The sequence below is a fragment of the Pristiophorus japonicus genome, chromosome 7, assembly GCF_044704955.1.
Source record: "Pristiophorus japonicus isolate sPriJap1 chromosome 7, sPriJap1.hap1, whole genome shotgun sequence".
NCBI classification, from domain to species: domain Eukaryota; kingdom Metazoa; phylum Chordata; class Chondrichthyes; family Pristiophoridae; genus Pristiophorus; species Pristiophorus japonicus.
Genome location: NC_091983.1, coordinates 115,303,052 through 115,324,341, shown reverse-complemented (window position 1 = coordinate 115,324,341; position 21,290 = coordinate 115,303,052).

Genomic DNA, 21,290 nt, shown 5'->3' with positions numbered 1-21,290 from the left:
TGACACCGAGCCACATGAGGAGATATTCAGACCGATCACCAAAAGCTTGGTCAAAGAGTTTTTAAGGAGCATCTTAAACGAGGAGAGAGAGGTAGAGAAGTGGAGAAATTTAAGGAGGACATCCCAGAACTTAGGGCACAGGCAGCTGAAGGCAGGTGCACCAATGGTGGAGTGATTAAAATTGGGGATACACAAGAGACCAGAATTGGAGGAGTGCAGAGATTTTTGAGAATTGTAGAGCTGGAGGAGATTACAGAGATAGCGAGGGGTGAGTCCATGGAACGATTTGAAAACAAGGTGGTATTTTTTTAATTGAGTCATTGCAGGACCAGGAACCAATGGTGCAAGTGAGGATATGGGCAGCAGAGTTTTGAATGAGCATAAGTTTATATACGGTGGAAGATCAGAGGCCGGCCTGGAGAGCATTGGAATAGTCAAGTCTAGAGGTAACAAAGGCATGAATGAGGGTTTCAGCAATAGATGAACTGAGACAGGGACGGTGTCGGGCGATGTTACGTAGGTGGAAATAGGTAGTCTTGATGATGGAGAGGATATGTGCTCGGAAGCTCATCTCAGGGTCGAATACGCCACCAAGGTTATGCGAATAGTATGGTTCAGTCTCAGCCTGGGAAGAGGGTGGAGGTGGTGACTAAGGAACAGAGTTTGTGGTGGAGACTGGGGACAATGGCCACAATTTCCCCAACCTTGGCGAGTCCGTGGTGGGTGGATCCCGACCTCGCTGCTGGCTCCAGCCCGCTGACCAAAATGATTTTCCCCTGTTTGGGCTTGTTAAGCCCAGCCAGTGCATTTGCCGGCTAATTGAAGGAAGCAAGTCTGATGATGTTGTCTCATCAATACCCTGTTTCAAATTATGATCAAATACTTTCAAGATAAAACGTAATGCTTGTTTTAACCTTATTGCGAACACCTTCACATTGATTGAATTCTTTCAATGAATGCTCAATAATCACATTGTAGCTTTGCCCTTTTACATCCTGCTAATAAGGGCCCAAGGGCCTGAAATTTGTCACAATTTAGCTCCATTTTTTGGAGCTGATAGTTTTTTTGGAGTGAAATGAACGTAGGGCCATTTTGCTAGTTTCACCAGTGGTCAAACGTTGTCCTTAAAAAATAAAGGCCGATTTTTTCCAGTAAGGATTTTCTGATGTCACTCGAGGTCAAACCCACCTATAACACAATTTTTTGCGAGTTTCGCCAATAAGGATATTTTTAAGGACAGTGCTAAATACCGATTTGAAAAAGCTTGCCTTACCTGGTGGAGTCGGCTTGAAATCCGCTCTAATGGTGCCATCTTATTTTATCTTCAATATAAATGCACTCACTGGCTCCTTTACAGTGGTCCCGATAAAACTAAATCACATCAAATCACTCTGAATTAGCTTTTTTTTTAAATTGCCACTTTGAAGAAAATAATAAAATTATTTTATGGGAAAATATTTTTATTTCTCTGCAATTGTGATGCATCAATATTCCTCTTTTAAAACATGGGTGTTATAAAAAGAACAGGAACAACTGTTAAATAAGAAATTCAGTATAGATGCACCCTTTGCAAGTTGGGTGTTAGAATGGGTGTTTTCTGAAAAGTTTTTAAAAGTTGTAAAACGTCATTGTTGCCATCTTGGAAAATGGAGCTGAGTGGAAGCTTTTGGAAGGAAGGCTGCATTTAATAATTGAGCTTCTTGTGAGTCTAAAGTCGTTATTAAGGACATTTTAAGGCTATTTGATGAAATTTAAAGAATGAGTGGCATTCTATTTTTGCCATATGTGGAGCTTGCTTATGCTATTCTCTACTATCATCAAGGCAGGCTTAGTCGGCGGCATTATCTGCAAAGAGCTCACAGAATGGTGAGGAAGCCCGAACGAGGTTACAGGGAGAAGCGCTCATACCTACACCCGACTGAGGGATAGTGTGTTATGAGTCTGGGCTTTAGAAAAGAGATGGTCGCAGAAATATGCAACCTCATAAGGGTGGACATACAGCCTCGAAGCGGGAGGACTTCACTGCCCATCGAAGTGAAGGTAACTGCGGCACTTTCCTTCTATGCCTCCGGCTCATTTCAGCCATCATTTGGGGACATATGCTGCATTTTGCAGCATGCTACACATAGCTGCATTTGACAAGTGATTGATGCCCTGTATGCACGCAGGATGGAGTTTATAAACTTCCCAATGACAAGGGAGGCACAACAAGAGAGGACTTCAGGCTTTACTCGACTTGTTGGCTTCCCTAAGGTGCAAGCAGCCATTAAAGGTACACACATCGCCCTGCAGGCACCTTTAGAAGATCAGGAGCTATACTTAGCCACATATACGACCATATGAGGCACATCATGGCAGTAGATGCTAAGCATGCAGGGAACATCAAGGATGCTTTGATCTTGCGAGAGAGCAGTGTGTCACAGATATTTCAGCAGCAGCCAGAAGGTCAGAGTTGGATGGGGCAGGAGGACAGGGGACGGAGGATGTAGGAGGCCTCCTACATCTTACGCCATTCAGCAGCCTTGCGTCAGCATCTTATACTTCACAGGTTTGTATGAAGGCTGAACGGCACGATTGATCATTGTGTATCCCCACCATGTTGACTATTTCCAATGCTGTGAATGAAATGAGACACTACCTAAGTTTTGTTTAGTTGAAAAAAAATCATGTAAATAATTTTGGTCTAGTTGAAGAAATAATGTAAATAATTGTTTTAGTTGAAAAAATAATGTACATAATGTTGTTTTCATGAAAAAATTATTTGCAGTTTATTAAATATTTGTACACTTCACTTAACTTTAATAAAAAATTTGATATTAATCTTTAAACTTTCAATGAACATCATTTAAAAGAATAAAAGAACAATAAACAACAACAAGAACAACAGCAGCAAACAAACTTCAGCTGCAGCCATCTCTCTCCACCCCCCCGGGCCTTATTTAAACACCGCCGCGCCCCCACCCACCCTTCTTGCCCCTGACCTTGCCCTTAGCCCTACTCCCGGTGAGCCCAAGGTTTTTGATAGTGTCTTGGTTAGGACGCTGCGCTTGTTGGGAGGGGGAGGGGGACAGACCCAGGAGACGTCAATAGAAACCCTTGAAAACCTGTGGCTGTGGAAGGCGTGGCTTGGGACTCCTCAGCCTGTAGATCAACCTGCACACTGACACCGACTGTTGAGGTTGGTCTGGGGATTGGAGTGGGAATGGCATCACTTGATGCCGTCAATTGCCGTTGGGCAGTGACAGCCTGGGTGTGCTCCCGCATTGCAACAGTTATCTCCGGCATGCCCTCCCTAATCTGTGCAGATATTGTTGCCATTCCCTCCGACATGCCCTCCCTAATGTCAGCAGAGTTTGCTGCCAATCCTCCTGACAGTGCTGCTATTTCTCCCTTGATCCCAACCATGGCCTCCAAGAGCGATCTGGTAAGCTCAACGCTCTCCACACTCAACACCTCCCTTGTAGCCTCCATTTCAGGAGAGCGCTGTTCAGGTCTACTCCTCCTCCTCACCCATGCAGATGGGCCGGCTGATGCTGCCCTGGGTGTGCTTTGCTGCAACCCACTGGGACCCGCCGCGATCTCGGAGGGTGTACAACCATGAAATGTCCCCTCGAGCGTAGAGCTGCCGAAAGCGCTTGGAACATGCATGTCATGCACCACCTCCAATTGCAATGTCACAGTCTCAGCCCCAAAATCCTGCTCCCTCCCCAACCTCCCCCAACCCCCGACCCCCAACCCCCGCCCCGGAATAAAAATATCCTCGTCTTCTTCCTGCTCCTCCTGATTCTGGTCCTTGATCTGATTCACCGTCTCTACAACTTCTTCAGCATAGCTGAGTTCAGTAAGCTCATCCAATTCTGGTTATGTAAGGGTGGTGGGGCCTTCTGCTTTGCACAGTCATCCAATAATGTCTGTGCAACATCTGCCTTTTGCATATGTTGTACAGACAATATTGGATGTCTGTGCAACATCTGCAAAATATAACAGAACAGACGAATGGTTAGCAGCAGGGGAGGGGGCAGGGTGACATGAGTAGGTTCACATAGCGCAGGCTCATTTGAAGGACCACAATGAATAATAGTACATAGCATAAACCGAAGCGTAGCAGTACATAACATTGAGCCAACCCAGACTGTGGATTTTGCTTGACTTACGCTCTCTCTAACCTGGGCCCAGCTTCTACATGGGTAGTCGATCTTCTGGCGGTACCAATAATACCTGCGATCCTCATTTCCAGGGGTGTTCGTGGCTACAGTCTTGCCGGACCTCCACCGGTTTTCATCCGCTCTCAGTGGTTGTCAGACAACTTCTTCTGCAAAGATGGCAACAGAAATTTTTAACAGAGGGGCCTTCTGCTGTCGTGACAACCACACAGATAATCATATTTACAATTCAAGTAATTCAAATATTATTTACTCTAACTACTTGGCAAAAGTCCTGCCACTTCTTCCGGCACTGCTTGCTGTCCCTCTGGATGGGTGCTACTGCTGAAACCTGCTCTGCAACATGGTTCCAAGCTTGAGCCATTGCTGCAGGTTTCAGTTTACCAGCACCCTTCTTGCCAATCTGTCACTATGCACTTTCGGCAACGGCTACCAGGGCATCATTGGCGTCTTGTGTGAACTTCATGGCCCTTTTCCTTTCCAATTCACGGTCCATTTTCCGTTTTCGAGCTCCTGTGTGGAAATATTCAGAAATCTCCTTCAAGTTAAAGTGATATTTATAAATGGCTGATCCAGACCAGGAATTGTACTGAGCATGCGCGGACATACCCATCACATGGAAAATGGGCGATTTTTTTCCCCCTTTTTTTTGCGCATGCAAAAAATAAAGCAAGGGCTTTATTTTTATCGCAAAATTATTTAGCTCCATCCTTAAAAATAGAGGTATTTTAGCACTGTGCCAAAATTTCAGAAATTTTTGGTGAAACTTGGTCCTTACTTTTTTGGCGTTATCTCGGAATAAAAAATCGTCCGTTACTCAAAAATAGTGCCAAAAAATTCAGCTATTTTTCAATGTGGAATTTCCACATTCAATGTTTCCTGTTGAAAGGTGAATGACTTTATATTTACCCATATTAAAATACATCTGTTGTTTCTTTGTGCAGCCACTGAATTGATCTAACTTTGAATGCTATTTCTTTCCCTTTAACTCATAATCTGGCCACATAGCTTGGTGCAATTACCAAAATTAATATTAGAAGAACTCTTCTCTGCATTGTTTATGAATAATGTGAACAGCAGGGGTGTTGGTTCAGATCTCATATCATTTCCCCCAACAGAGCTTTTTCTATTGTGAAGCCAATTTTTTCTCTCTCTCTTGCCCTCCTGAATGAAGCGGAAGTTAAAGCCTTCTGAAAAATCTGAGAAAATCTCATCTCATTTAGTTCGATTCTTAAAAAATTATAATAGATTTGTGAAGCATGACTTAATACTAAAACTATGCTTAACAATTACTATGGACTTTCTACACTCAGCATCAAAAGAATTGAAATGATTGTATTTACAATGAAGATTTTTCTTTAAGTCGTTTTTAGTCACAGGAAGTATTTCATTCTGTATGGTTGTGTGTCTTTGTTTCTGACCTCTATATTGTAAAGACACACTCATTGAACTTGAATTAGCTGATTTTAGACCAAAACAGAATGAATAATTATGATATTAGATTAAAACAAAGATATTTTCTTTAGCTATCAGGAGATTTTATGTGAAACATATGGATGTATTTAAATTAGTCAGGCCATGTTTCCTTTATTGCTTTTTACAGTCTTGGGAGGCAATTTTTTACAATTCAAGGGGAAATTTCCCACCAGTCTAATTTCAAAGTAAAATGCTAATCATTGGAGATCAAATGAACCTCTCTTTCCTGCTAACTTTATTAAAACTTGCTGCTGAGGCTACAGAATAATTGCACTGAATATAAATAAAAAATGATTGCATTTATCTAAATAAAGGGCCAAATACCATTATATTTTGCAATGTATTACTGAGCCACTCGTTGCACAGTACCGAGCCTCCATCCTGCTATTGTAGTCATGTTACTGATATGATTGGTCCACAGCATGGCCCTGGACAACGTGGACTACTTTTCATACCTCGGGAGCCTATTATCAGCAAGGGCAGACATCGATGACGAGGTCCAACACCACCTCCAGTGCGCCAGCGCAGCCTTAGGCTGCCTGAGGAAAAGAGATCAGACCCTCAAATCTGGCACCAAGCTTATGGTCTACAGGGCTGTAGTGATACCCGCCCTCCTGTATGGCTCAGAGACATGGACCATATACAGTCGGACACCTCAAATCGCTGGAGAAATACCACCAATGATGTCTCCGCAAGATCCTGTAAATCCCCTGGGAGGACAGACACACCAATGTCAGTGTTCTCGATCAGGCCAACACCCCCAGCATCAAAACACTGACCACACTTGACCAGTTCCATTGGGTGGGCCACATTGTTCACATGCCCGACACAAGACTCCCAAAGCAAGCATTCTATTCGGAACTCCTACACGGCAAGCGAGCCCTAGGTGGGTAGAGGAAACGTTTCAAGGACACCCTCAAAGCCTCCTTGGTAAGGTGCAACATCCCCACCGGCACCTGGAAATCCCTAGCCAAGACCGCCCTAAGTGGCGGAAGAGCATCCAGGAGGGTGCTGAGCACCTCAAGTCTCATCGCCGAGAGCATGCAGAAAACAGGCGCAGGCAGCGGAAAGAGTGTGCGGCAAACCGGACTCCCCACCCACCGTTTCCTCCAACGACTGTCTGTCCCACCTGCGACAGAGACTGTAATTCCCGTATTGGAATGTTCAGTCACCTGGGAACTCACTTTTAGAGTGGAAGCAAGTCTTCCTCGATTTCAGGGGACTGCCTATGATGATGATGATTGGTCTAACTCAGCTTCTAGTACATGGACTTTGATGGTGGAGCACACAGCAACAGTGGTGTTGTTGAAAGTAAAACTCTCTCTGTAGTTCTGATAAGCTATAGTGCATTGCTATAAGGTAACTGGGAATAGGGACATACCCAATATTACTGCCAATAAAGTTTAATGATTTTTAGCTTCATGCTGGTCCTGCATCATGAAAACATACACAAAACAACAGTGAAACTGCGAACACTGGAAATCTGAAATAAAAACAGAAAACACTGAAAACAATCAGCAGGTCAGGCAGCATTTGTGGAGAAAGAAACAGAGTTAACGGGAGGAATTTTGTTGGGGCGGGGTCCGGGGTGGTGGGGGGGGACGGGTGGCGGGGTGGGTGTCAGCGGGTGCGATCGGTGGCGGGTTGGGTGGAAAAATGTTTTTTTTGACAGCGGGTGGCTGTCAACACGCCGCCAAGCGCCTTTCCCAAATGTTGGGTCTGTCACTGCTGAGCAGACCCGACACGCAGTGGTGGGAAGCAATTCAGGTCATTATGACCTTGTTAACAGACCATTAAGAACAATTTTGAGCTCACCTTCAGAGTTTACCAGGTCACCCTCGGAGACCATACTGCTCGGGGATCATGTCAGGTAAGCAGGACGGCAGTTGAATGGCCATGGAATAATCATTACTTGAGAGCTGGAAATGTGCGATAAAAGCTCCAATCTCGCAGCTGTTAACTTTCCAAGTTCAGAAGCTGTTGCTTACTGTATTTGGAAGACAGATTGAGGGTTATGCAGATTGCAATTGTTTGGAGCAAGCACTTTATCCTGTGTCACCTCATTGGAACAACCTCTCTCACCATTGACAGATTGTTTCTGCCATCTCAAGTTCACTTGCCAAATATTACATCAGCATCGGTGCCCTTGAAACTATCTCACCTTGGTCCTCTGAATCCCACCATGAGCAGCCCCAACAGGGAAGTCTTGCTACAGCTGTACAGGGTATTGGTGAGGCCACACCTGGAATTCTGCTTGCAGTTTTGGTTTCCATATTTACGAAAGGATATACTTGCTTTAGAGGCAGTTCAGAGAAGGTTCACGAGGTTGATTCCGAGGATGAGGGGGTTGACTTATGAGGAAAGGTTGAATAGGTTGGGCCTCTACTCATTGGAATTCAGAAGAATGAGAGGTGATCTTATCGAAATGTATAAGATTGTAAGGGGGCTTGATGCAGAGAGGATGTTTCCACGGATGGGGGAGACTAGAACTAGAGGGCATGATCTTAGAATAAGGGGCCGCCCATTTAAAACAGAGATGAGAAATTTCTTCTCTCAGAGGGTTGTAAACCTATGGAATTCACTGCCTCAGAAAGCTGTGGAAGCTGGGACCTTGAATAAATTTAAGACAGAAATAGACAGTTTCTTAAATGATAAGAGGATAAGGGTTTATGGGGAGCGGGTGGGGAAGTGGAGCTGAGTCCATGACCAGATTAGCCATGATCTTATTGAATGGTGGAGCAGGCTCAAGGGGTCGTATGGCCTACTCCTGTTCCTATTTCTTATGTTCTTATGTAACACCAGCAACACCAGGCACACCAGCAGCACCAACAACAACTAACCTTCTCCGCAATTAACTGATGCTACACGGGACACGGCATCAGCACCCGACCACATTGTTGCCTTAACATGGCCAGATTTACTTCACTTGACACTTTACACCCTGGCTGCCACATGATGCGCCAGGTGAGCAACACCCCACAAGAACAACATGAAGCATTCCTGCAATGCCCAAGCCATTCTTTTAACACTCATCGCTATTGCTTGAGGTACCATGTCTCACCATTCATTGCAACTCACTGAGCCACTTCCAAAGGTGCACACAAATCTGTCCAAGAATGCAAAGTTTTGAAAATAAAGGTTTCAATGTTTGACAACACATTAACAGAAACTTTATATGAACATTGCATAAAACACCCAAGTGCCTATCCTTGTGTGTTGCTATTTTCTATGATTGGCCTCGGATGAGGGTGACTGTGATGGGGGGGGTGCGGTGGGGGGGGGGGGGGGGGTTGCGGCGGTAGGGCAGGGGCGAGTGAGATGGGGAAGTGATAATGTAAATAGAGAGGGATGGGTGGAAGTGCAAGGTAAGTTGGTGTGAATAAGGAAATAGCAGATAGCAGTTAATGGGTATGATGTAATTAGCATCACAGAGACATGGCTCCAGGGTGACCAAGGCTGGGAACTCAACATCCAGGGGTACTCAACATTGAGGAATGATAGACAGAGAGGAAAAGGAGACGGGGTGGCGTTGCTGGTTAAGGAGGAAATTAATGCAACAGTAAGGAAGGACATTGGCTTGGATGATGTGGAATCGGTATGGGTGGAGCTGCGGAATTCCAAAGGGCAGAAAACACTGGTGGAAGTTGTGTACAGGCCACCAAACAGTAGTAGTGAGGTTGGGGACAGCATCAAACAAGAAATAAGGGATGTGTACAATAAAGGTACAGCAGTTATCATGGGCGACTTTAATTTACATATAGATTGGGCAAACCAAACTAGTAGCAATGCGGTAGAGGTGGATTTCCTAGAGTGTATTAGGGATGGTTTCCTTGACCAATATGTCGAGGAACTAACTAGAGAGCTGGCCATCCGAGACTGGGTGATGTGTAATGAGAAGGGACTAATTAGCAATCTTGTTGTGCGAGGCCCCTTGGGGAAGAGTGACCATAATATGGTAGAATTCTTTATTAAGATGGAGAGTGACACAGTTAATTCAGAAACTAGGGTCCTAAACTTAAGGAAAGCTAACTTCGACGGCATGAGGCGTGAATTGGCTAGAATAGACTGGCAAATGATACTTAAAGGGTTGACGGTGGATAGGCAATGGAAAACATTTATAGATCACATGGATGAACTTCAACAGTTGTACATCCCTGTCTGGAGTAAAAATAAAACAGGGAAGGTGGCTCAACCATGGCTAACAAGGATAGTATTAGATCCAAGGAAGCGGCATATAAATTGGCCAGAAAAAGCAGCAAACCTGAGGACTGGGAGAAATTTAGAATTCAGCAGAGGAGGACAAAGGGTTTAATTATCAGGGGGCAAATAGAGTACGAGAGGAAGCTTGCCGGGAACATAAAAACTCATTGCAAAAGCTTCTATAGATATGTGAAGAGAAAAAGATTAGTGAAGACAAACGTAGGTCCCTTACAGTCAGACTCATGTGAATTAATAATGGGGAACAAAGAAATGGCAGACCAATTGAACAAATATTTCAGTTCTGTCTTCACGAAGGAAGACACAAATGACCTTCCGGATATACTAGGGGACCAAGGGTCTAGTGAGAAAGAGGAACTGAAAGATATCCTTATTAGGTGGGAAATTGTGTTGGGGAAATTGATGGGATCCCTGGGGCCTGATTGTCTGCATCCCAGAGTACTTAAGGAGGTGGCCCTAGAAATAGTGGATGCATTGGTGATCATTCTCCAACAGTCTATCGATTCTGGATCAGTTCCTATGGACTGGAGGGTAGCTAATGTAACACCACTGTTTAAAAAAGGAGGGAGAGAGAAAACGGGAAATTATAGACCGGGTAGCCTGATATTAGTAGTGGGGAAAATGTTGGAATCAATTATTAAGGATGAAATAGCAGCGCATTTGGAAAGCAGTGACAGGATAGGTCCAAGTCAGCATGGATTTGTGAAAGGGAAATCATGCTTGACAAATCTTCTGGAATTTTTTGAGGATGTAACTAGTAGAGTGGACAAGAGAGAACCAGTGGATGTGGTGTATTTGGACTTTCAAAAGGCCTTTGACAAGGTCCCACATAAGAGATTGGTGTGCAAAATCAAAGCACATGGTATTGGGGGTAATGTACTGGCGTAGATAGAGAACTGGTTGGCAGACAGAAAGCAGAGAGTCGGGATAAACGGGTCCTTTTTGGAATGGGAAGCAATGACTAGTGGAGTGCCGCAGGGCTCAGTGCTGGGACCCCAGCTATTTACAATATACATTAATGATTTGGATGCAGGAATTGAGTGTAATATCTCCAAGTTTGCAGACGACACTAAACTGGGTGGTGGTGTGAACTATGAGGAGGATGCTAAGAGGCTGCAGGGTGATTTGGACAGGTTAGGTGAGTGGGCAAATGCATGGCAGATGCAGTATAATGTAGATAAATGTGAGATTATCCACTTTGATGGCAAAAACACAAAGGCAGAATATTATCTGAATGGTGGCAGATTAAGAAAAGGGGAGGTGCAACGAGACCTCGGTGTCATGGTTCATCAGTCATTGAAAGTTGGCATGCAGGTACAGCAGGCGGTGAAAAAGGCAAATGGCATGATGGCCTTCATAGCTAGGTGATTTGAGTATAGGAACAGGGAGGTCTTACTGCAGTTGTACAGGGCCTTGGTGAGGCCTCACCTGGAATATTGTGTTCAGTTTTGGTCTCCTAATCTGAGGAAGGACGTTCTTGCTATTGAGGGAGTGCAGTGAAGGTTCACCAGACTGATTCCAGGGATGACTGGACAGACATATGAGGAGAGACTGGATTAATTGGGCCTTTATACACTGGAGTTCAGAAGGATGAGAGGGGATCTCATAGAAACGTATAAGATTCTGATGGGACTGGACAGGTTAGCTGCAGGAAGAATGTTCCCGATGTTGGGGAAGTCCAGAACCAGGGGACACAGTCTTCGTATAAGGGGTGGGCCATTTAGGACTGAGATGAGGAGAAACTTCTTCACTCAGAGAGTTGTTAACCTGTGGAATTCCCTGCCGCAGAGAGTCGTTGATGCCAGTTCGTTGGATATATTCAAGAGGGAGTTAGATATGGCACTTACGGCTAAAAGGATCAAGGGGTATGGAGAGAAAGCGGGAAAGGGGTACTGAGGTGAATGATCATCCATGAACATATTGAATGGTGGTGCAGGCTCGAAGGGTCGAATGGCCTACTCCTGGACCTATTTTCTTTGTTTCTATGTCTATGATGTGCAGGAGTAGGGTAGGGAAGACAGACTGATGGGGATGTGATGAGTGCCACAGCAGAATGAGGTTGAGTGTGGCTTTGCAGGAATGTTTTGTGATCTACTGAGATCATTGAAAGGTTAGTGCCACTGCAGCCAGATCTCAAGAGCACAAGAAATAGGAGCAGGAGTAGGCCATTTGACCCCTCAAGCCTGCTCCGCCATTCAATAAGATCAAGGCTGATCTGATCATGGACTCAGTTCCACTTCCCTGCCTGCTCCCCATAACCCTTTATTCCCTTATTGCTCAAAAGTCTGTCAATCATCACCTTGAATGTATTCAATGACCCAGCCTCCACAGGTCTCTGGGGCAGAGAATTCCACAGACTTACAACCCTCTGAGAGAAAAAAATTCTTCCTGATCTCAGTTTTAAATGGGCGGCCGCTTATTCTATGTCCCCTAGTTTTAGTTTCCCCTATGAGTGGAAATATACTCTCTGCATCCAACTTGTCCAGCCCTCTCATCTTATATGTTTCGATAAGATCACCTCTCATTCTTCTGAACTCCAATGAGTATAGTCCCAACCTACTCAACCAATCTTCATAAGTCAACCCCTCATCTCCGGAATCAACCTAGCGAACCTTCTCTGAATAGCCTCCAATGCAAATATATCCTTTCTTAAACACGGAGACCAAAACTGTACGCAGTACCCCAGGTGTGGCCTCACCAATACCCTGTACAGTTGTAGCAGGACTTCTCTGCTTTTATACTCTATCCCCCCTTGCAATAAAGGCCAACATTCCATTTGCCTTCCTGATTACTTGCTGTACCTGCATACTCACTTTCTGTGTTTCATGCACAAAAACCCCCAGGTCTCTCGGTACTACAGCATTTTGCAATTTTTCTCCATTTAAATTACAATCTGCTTTTCTATTTTTTCTGCCAAAGTGGATAACCTCACATTTTCCTACATTATTCTCCATCTGCCAAATGTTTTCCCACTCACTTAGCCTGTCTATATCTCTTTGCAGATTTTTTGTGTCCTCCTCACAATTTCCTTTCCCACCCATCTTTGTATCATCAGCAAACTTGGCTACATTACACTCGGTCCCTTCATCCAAGTCATTAATATAGATTGTAAATATTTGAGGCCCCACACCGATCCCTGCGAAACCCCACTTGTTGCTGTTTGCCAACCGGAAAATGACCCATTTATCCCGTCTTTGTTTTCTGTTCGTCAGCCAATCCTCAATCCATGTTAATATATTACCCCCAACCCCGTGAGTTTTTATCTTGTGCAGTAACCTCTTATGTGGCACCTTATCGAATGCCTTCTGGAAATTGAAATACACCACATTCACTGGTTCCACTTATCCACCCTGATTTCCCTTTCATAAAACCATACTGACTCTGCTTGATTGAATTATGCTTTTCCAATGTCCTGTTACTGCTTCCTTAATAATGGACTCCAGCATTTTCCCAATGACAAATGTTAGGCTAACCGGTCTATAGTTTCCTTTTTTAAATAGGGGCGTTACATTTGCGATTTTCCAATCTGCTGGGACCTCCTCAGAATCCAGGGAATTTTGCTCGATTACAATCAATGCATCCACTATCTCTGCAGCCACTTCTTTTAGGACCCGAGGATGCCAGCCATCAGATCCAGGGGACTTGTCCGCTTTTAGTCCCATTATTTTACCGAGTACTACTTCTTTAGTGATAGTGATTGTATTAAGTTCCTCCCTCCCTATAGACCCTTGATTATCCCCTATTGGGATGTTTTTAGTGTCTTTTACTGTGAAGACTGATACAAAATATTTGTTCAAAGTCTCTGCCATTTCCCTGTTCCCCATTATTAATTCCCCAGTCTCATCCTCTGGAGGACCAACATTTACTTTAACCACTCTTTTCCTTTTTATGTTGCTGTAGAAACTCTTACTATCTATTTTTATATTTTGTGCTAGTTTACTTCCATAATCTCTCTTCCCTCTCTATTATTTTTTTTCGTCGTTCTTTGCTGGCTTTTAAAGATTTCCCAATCCTCTGGCCTCCCACTAATCTTGGCCACATCGTACGCCCTTGTTTTCAATTTAATACCATCCCTTATTTCCTCAGTTAGCCACGGGTGGTTATCCCTTCTCTTACAGCCTTTTCTTTTCATTGGGATATTTTTTTTTTGAGAGTTATGAGAAATATCTCCTTAAATATCTGCCACTGCTCATGAACCATTCCACTCTTTAATCTATTTTCCCAGGCCACTTTAACCAACTCTGCCTTCATACCTTTGTAGTCTCCTTTATTTAAGATCAGGACACTGGTTCGAGATCTAACTTTCTCACCCTCCAACTGAATTTGAAATTCAACCATGTTATGGTCATTCAATACTAGAGGATCCTTTACTAGGAGATCATTTATTAATCCTGTCTCATTACACAGTACCAGATCTAAGATAGCCTGCTCCCTGGTTGGTTCTGCAACATACAGTTCAATAAAACTATCCCAGATACACTCTATGAACTCTTCCTCAAGGCTACCCTGGCCAATTTGCTTTGTTCAATCAATGTGAAGGTTAAAATCGCCCTTGATTGTTGCCGTTATTTTTTTACAAGCCTCCATTATTTCTTGATTTATACTCCGTCCAACAGTGTAGCTACTGTTAGGGGGCCTATAGACTATGCCCACCAGCAACCTTTGCCCCTTATTGTTCCTTGGGCCCAAAATTCAGTACTGCTGGAAAGCTGGTGCTCCCCCATCTTTTTGTGGCCATTAGTGCCAAAAAATGTTCATGGCTGGGCCACCCCATAGTCAGCTCCAAAAGTGAACAAATGGGTTGCAGTGCTAATGAACCCTTCCAAAGTGGATTTTTCAGTGGTGTGGCTGTCTTAATTTGAGCATTATCACCACTGAGAAATTCAGCATAGAAACATAGAAACATAGAAAATAGGTGCAGGAGTAGGCCATTCGGCCCTTCTAGCCTGCACCGCCATTCAATGAGTTCATGGCTGAACATTCAACTTCAGTACCCCATTCCTGCTTTCTCGCCATACCCCTTGATCCCCCTAGCAGTAAGGACCTCATCTAACTCCTTTTTGAATATATTTAGTGAATTGGCCTCAACAACTTTCTGTGGTAGAGAATTCCACAGGTTCACCACTCTCTGGGTGAAGAAGTTCCTCCGCATCTCGGTCCTAAATGGCTTACCCCTTATCCTTAGACTGTGACCCCTGGTTCTGGACTTCCCCAACATTGGGAACATTCTTCCTGCATCTAACCTGTCCAACCCCGTCAGAATTTTATATGCTTCTATGAGGTCCCCTCTCATTCTTCTGAACTCCAGTGAATACAAGCCCAGTTGATCCAGTCTTTCTTGATAGGTCAGTCCCGCCATCCCGGGAATCAGTCTGGTGAACCTTCGCTGCACTCCCTCAATAGCAAGAATGTCCTTCCTCAGGTTAGGAGACCAAAACTGTACACAATACTCCAGGTGTGGCCTCACCAATGCCCTGTACAACTGTAGCAACACCTCCCTGCCCCTGTACTCAAATCCCCTTGCTATGAAGGCCAACATGCCATTTGCTTTCTTAACCGCCTGCTGCACCTGCATGCCAACCTTCAATGACTGATGTACCATGACACCCAGGTCTCTTTGCACCTCCCCATTTCCTAATCTGTCACCATTCAGATAATAGTCTGTCTCTCTGTTTTTACCACCAAAGTGGATAACCTCACATTTATCCACATTATACTTCATCTGCCATGCATTTGCCCACTCACCTAACCTATCCAAGTCGCTCTGCAGCCTCACAGCATCCTCCTCGCAGCTCACACTGCCACCCAACTTAGTGTCATCCGCAAATTTGGAGATACTACATTTAATCCCCTCATCTAAATCATTAATGTACAGTGTAAACAGCTGGGGCCCCAGCACAGAACCTTGCGGTACCCCACTAGTCACTGCCTGCCATTCTGAAAAGTACCCATTTACTCCTACTCTTTGCTTCCTGTCTGACAACCAGTTCTCAATCCATCTCAGTACACTACCCCCAATCCCATGTGCTCTAACTTTGCACATCAATCTCTTGTGTGGGACCTTGTCGAACGCCTTCTGAAAGTCCAAATATACCACATCAACTGGTTCTCCCTTATCCACTCTACTGGAAACATCCTCAAAAAATTCCAGAAGATTTGTCAAGCATGATTTCCCTTTCACAAATCCATGCTGACTTGGACCTATCATGTCACCTCTTTCCAAATGCACTGCTATGACATCCTTAATAATTGATTCCATCATTTTACCCACTACCGATGTCAGGCTGACCGGTCTATAATTCCCTGTTTTCTCTCTCCCTCCTTTTTTAAAAAGTGGGGTTACATTGGCTACCCTCCACTCCATAGGAACTGATCCAGAGTCAATGGAATGTTGGAAAATGACTGTCAACGCATCCACTATTTCCAAGGCCACCTCCTTAAGTACTCTGGGATGCAGTCCATCAGGCCCTGGGGATTTATCGGCCTTCAATCCCATCAATTTCCCCAACACAATTTCCCGGCTAATAAGGATTTCCCTCAGTTCCTCCTCCTTACTAGACCCCCCGACCCCTTTTATAACCGGAAGGTTGTTCGTGTCCTCCTTCGTGAATACCGAACCAAAGTACTTGTTCAATTGGTCCGCCATTTCTTTGTTCCCCGTTATGACTTCCCCTGATTCTGACTGCAGGGGACCTACATTTGTCTTTACTAACCTTTTTCTCTTTACATATCTATAGAAACTTTTGCAATCCGTCTTAATGTTCCCTGCAAGCTTCTTCTCATACTCCATTTTCCCTGCCCTAATCAAACCCTTTGTCCTCCTCTGCTGAGTTCTAAATTTCTCCCAGTCCCCAGGTTCGCTGCTATTTCTGGCCAATTTGTATGCCACTTCCTTGGCTTTAATACTATCCCTGATTTCCCTTGATAGCCACGGTTGAGCCACCTTCCCTTTTTTATTTCTATGCCAGACAGGAATGTACAATTGTTGTAGTTCATCCATGCGGTCTCGAAATGTCTGCCATTGCCCATCCACAGTCAACCCCTTAAGTATCATTCGCCAATCCATCTCAGCCAATTCACGCCTCATACCTTCAAAGTTACCCTTCTTTAAGTTCTGGACCATGGTCTCTGAATTAACTGTTTCATTCTCCATCCTAATGCAGAATTCCACCATATTATGGTTACTCTTCCCCAAGGGGCCTCGCACAACGAGATTGCTAATTAATCCTTTCTCATTACATAACACCCAGTCTAAGATGGCCTCCCCCCTAGTTGGTTCCTCGACATATTGGTCTAAAAAACCATCCCTTATGCACTCCAGAAAATCCTCCTCCACCGTATTGCTTCCAGTTTGGTTAGCCCAATCTATGTGCATATTAAAGTCACCCATTATAACTGCTGCACCTTTATTGCACGCACCCCTAATTTCCTGTTTGATGCCCTCCCCAACATCACTACTACTGTTTGGAGGTCTGTACACAACTCCCACTAACGTTTTTTGCCCTTTGGTGTTCTGCAGCTCTACCCATATAGTTTCCACATCATCCAAGCTAATGTCCTTCCTAACTATTGCCTTAATCTCCTCCTTAACCAGCAATGCTACCCCACCTCCTTTTCCTTTTAGTCTATCCTTCCTGAATGTTGAATACCCCTGGATGTTGAGTTCCCAGCCCTGCTCATCCTGGAGCCACGTCTCCGTAATCCCAATCACATCATATTTGTTAACATCTATTTGCACAGTTAATTCATCCACCTTATTGCGGATACTCCTTGCATTAAGACACAAAGCCTTTAGGCTTGTTTTTTTAACACCCTCTGTCCTTTTAGAATTTTGCTGTACAATGGCCCTTTTTGTTCTTTGCCTTGGGTTTCTCTGCCCTCCACTTTTCCTCATCTCCTTTCTGTCTTTTGTTTTTGCCTCCTTTTTGTTTCCCTCTATCTCCCTGCATTGGTTCCCATCCCCCTGCCATATTAGTTTAACTCCTCCCCAACAGCACTAGCAAACACTCCCCCGAGGACATTGGTTCCGATTCTGCCCAGGTGCAGACCGTCCGGATTGTACTGGTCCCACCTCCCCCAGAACCGGTTCCAATGCTCCAGGAATTTGAATCCCTCCCTGCTGCACCATTGCTCAAGCCACGTATTCATCTGAGCTATCCTGCGATTCCTACTCTGACTAGCACGTGGCACTGGTAGCAATCCCGAGATTACTACTTTTGAGGTCCTACTTTTTAATTTAGCTCCTAGCTCCTTAAATTCATTTCGTAGGAATTCATCCCTTTTTTTACCTATGTCATTGGTACCAACGTGCACCACGACAACTGGCTGTTCTCCCTCCCTTTTTAGAATGTCCTCCACCCGCTCCGAGACATCCTTGACCCTTGCACCAGGGAGGCAACATACCATCCTGGAGTCTCGGTTGCGGCCGCAGAAACGCCTATCTATTCCCCTTACAATTGAATCCCCTATCACTATCGCTCGCCCACTCTTTTTCCTGCCCTCCTGTGCAACAGAGCCAGCCACGGTGCCATGAACTTGGCTGCTGCTGCCCACTCCTGATGAGTCATCCCCCTCAACAGCACTCAAAGCAGTGTATCTGTTTTGCAGTGGGATGACCACAGGGGACCCCTGCACTACCTTCCTTGCACTGCTCTTCCTGCTGGTCTTCCATTCCCTATCTGGCTGTGGACCCTTCTCCTGCGGTAAGACCAACTCGCTACACGTGATACTCACGTCATTCTCAGCATCGTGGATGCTCCAGAGTGAATCCACCTTCAGCTCCAACTCCGCAACGCGGACCGTCAGTAGCCGGAGGTGGACACACTTCCCGCACATGTAGTCGTCAGGGACACTGGTGTTGTCCCCGTGTTCCCACATGGTACAGGAGGAGCATATCACGTGTCCGAGCTGTCCTGCCATGACTTAACCCTTAGATACACTTAAATTGCCGACAACAATGTTAAAAGTTACTGACTAATAAAGAAAAAGAAAAACTACTCACCAATCAGCAGCCAATCACTTACCACGTTGGCTGTGACGTCACCTTTTGATTTCTTTCTACTTCTTTTTTTGCCTTTTTTGCCTTCTCTCCCAGCTGGAGCTGCACCGGTACGCCTCTCTCCCCGGACTGCTGAGCCTTTTATAGGCCGCTGCCTCTCTCGACTCCCGCCTCTCTCGACGCTCCCCGGACTGCTGAGCCTTTTATAGGCCGCTGCCTCTCTCGACTCCCGCCTCTCTCGACGCTCCCCGGACTGCTGAGCCTTTTATAGGCCGCTGCCTCTCTCGACTCCCGCCTCTCTCGACGCTCCCCGGACTGCTGAGCCTTTTATAGGCCGCTGCCTCTCTCGACTCCCGCCTCTCTCGACGCTCCCCGGACTGCTGAGCCTTTTATAGGCCGCTGCCTCTCTCGACTCCCGCCTGTCTCGACGCTCCCCGGACTGCTGAGCCTTTTATAGGCCGCTGCCTCTCTCGACTCCCGCCTCTCTCGACGCTCCCCGGACTGTTGAGCCTTTTATAGGCCGCTGCCTCTCTCGACTCCCGCCTCTCTCGAAGCTCCCCGGACTGCTGAGCCTTTTATAGGCCGCTGCCTCTCTCGACTCCCGCCTCTCTCGACGCTCCCCGGACTGCTGAGCCTTTTATAGGCCGCTGCCTCTCTCGACTCCCGCCTCTCTCGAAGCTCCCCGGACTGCTGAGCCTTTTATAAGCCGCTGCCTCTCTCGACTCCCGCCTCTCTCGACGCTCCCCGGACTGCTGAGCCTTTTATAGGCCGCTGCCTCTCTCGACTCCCGCCTCTCTCGACGCTCCCCGGACTGCTGAGCCTTTTATAGGCCGCTGCCTCTCTCGACTCCCGCCTCTCTCCTCATGCAGCTCATGCGCCAATTGCTCCCTGGCCTGTTTAAAGGCCAGGGTTTGCAGCAAGGGCCTGAGGGGGGAAGGAGTTTGGAAGGGTGGCTGGTGTAAGAGGTGCAAGGAGAGCCAACAGATTCACTGATCTGGAGCTGGATACACTGATGGATGGTGTGGAGGACAGAAGAAGATTACTGTTTCCTGATGTGGGGAGACCTGGCAGACAGGCAGTACATAATGGATGGAGGGAGATTGCAGGGGAGGTTTCAGGCACCTCCATATACGTGAGGAGGCACCCTAGGGTGCTGGCCAGTCTGCACCCGGCCCTTCCAGGATGGTGATGGGTCGATGCCTCCGAGGTCTGGGGTGACGGGATCCTCCTCCTCTTCCTGCACCTCCTCCTCCTCAGGAGGTACTGCTGGCTCGACCTCCAGTGGCTGTCCCCTCATGATGGCCAGGTTATGCAGCATGCAGCAGACCACGACGATTGTTGAGACTCGTTGAGGAGAGTACCGCAAGGTGCCACCAGAGCGGTCCAAGCACCGGAATCTCTGCTGAAAGATATCTATGCACTGCTCGATGATGCACCTGGTGACACAATGAGGTTTTGTATGCATGCTCTGGCGCTGCCCTGGGGTTCCGCAGAGGAGTGAGCGGCCAAGTGGACAGGGGATATCCCTTGTCCCCAAGCAGCCAACTGCAATCCTGATTCGGGCTGGTGAAGATGGTGGGCACACTGGTCTGGCACAGAATGAACAAATCATGGCTGCTGCCTCCCTTGCCCACTGCCTGTCTGCATGGTGCTGATGGCGACGCCTTCTCCTGCGTGCTGCCCTGCTTCTGAGCCGGTGTACCAGTGTCGCTCTCCCAATACTCCTCCCTTCCTCAGGGTGAACCCTGCCAAGCAGGTCTCTGCAGCCCACAATCCTCCACTAAAGAGTTGGGCCTGAAAGTTGTACAAAAGTACAGGGGTATGTGCAAACCTCTGAGCAGCACTCAGCAGGTTTAATGGAGCCAAAACAATTAATAAAACTATATCAAGAGATAAATACTGCGGACCATGGAAAATGAAATAAAAACACTAATAATTAATAAAACTATATCAAGAGATAAATACTGTGGACCATGGAAAATGAAATAAAAATACGAATAATTAATAAAACTATATCAAAAGATAAATACTACGGATGCATGCTGAAAAATGAAATAAAAACAATAATCAGTAATAAAACTTTTTACCTACCAAAGGGCTCCAGCGATGTCGTGTTCGAGCACCACATTGAAAACACGCGAGGGCACTCTCGGGAAAAGTCTTACCTTTTCCTCAGTGAATTTCTCTGTGTTGGTCCCTTTCTAGCGGCCCACACGCTGCAGAGCTCACCGCTGGAAACCCTCCTTTACAGCGGCTTTATCGCACCGTTTCCAGCGGAGGTAAACACTGCTGAAATTCTCCCCGAGCTGAATATGGTTCGGGGAGGGTAAAGTACCCGATCGCGGCGGCCGATCGATTTTTTCGGTCGACCGTCCAAACTCCGCGGTGGCCGTCCCTTTGGGGACGGTAAATTTTGGCCCCCTTATCTCCACCCA